The sequence below is a fragment of the Alligator sinensis genome, unplaced genomic scaffold (assembly GCF_000455745.1).
Source record: "Alligator sinensis unplaced genomic scaffold, ASM45574v1 scaffold506_1, whole genome shotgun sequence".
In the NCBI taxonomy this organism is placed as follows: domain Eukaryota; kingdom Metazoa; phylum Chordata; order Crocodylia; family Alligatoridae; genus Alligator; species Alligator sinensis.
In genome coordinates this window covers 317,928-318,788 of record NW_005842215.1, presented here as the reverse complement: position 1 = coordinate 318,788, position 861 = coordinate 317,928, and positions in this window count along the sequence as shown.

Below are 861 nucleotides of genomic sequence, written 5' to 3'. Positions count from 1 at the left end.
GGTTGGGGGAGTTATGGCAAAGTTTGGGGTGGCTGCAGCCCTCCACCCCCCTCCCCCGTTGCCTCCCTCCCAGCATCACCACCACCCACCCCAAGTGCAGCCTGGCCCAGCCCCCTACTGGGAAGAACCTGGCACCGCCCTGGCCCCAGTAGACTTACCTGCTGCCAATGCAGTCGAAGTTTTGGAACATATCCCTATTTGTTATCTTGTAAAGTGAGTTCCCTTTATGCAAATGTAAGTTATGCATAGTTTTTCAGGAATGCATCTACCACATATAGCAAGGGAAAACCTGTATTTGATGCTGAAAGCATATATGCAGCTCAATACAGAACATAGCTGGAGAAGATGGTGGGGTTGCCCAGTAACCTAATGTAGTGAAAGCACTTGCCCAGGACCTGGATTGTAGGCCAAAGACACCATCACACCTGTCTCTCTCTCTCTCTTCCCCAGACAGGGCCCTAACAACAAGGATGTGAGCTAAGCTGGTAAGCAGCCCCTGTTGAAACTGGCTAACCAATGACTGCCTAATATAAAATGCAGAGTTCAAGCAACAGACTGTTGATTTGTTATCCTGTTGACCTGGATAAGCCTCCTGGGCAAAGTGCCCACATTTTATATGTTACAATGCTTCACTGAACCAGACAGTCACACTCCTTGCCAGCACCCTGGGCTGTTTATGTATTTTGCATTAGACCAAAGCTTGGTTCCCAACCTTTTGGCCCTGCAGGCCAGGTGAGTGGCATGAGGCTGGTCTATGGGCCAGATTGAGATCTATGTGCTAGGACCAGAGGCAATGCGTAGGGGGTGCATGCAGGTGCATGTGCACCCCCTGAGCATGGCAGTGTACCCCCTACAAAAAGG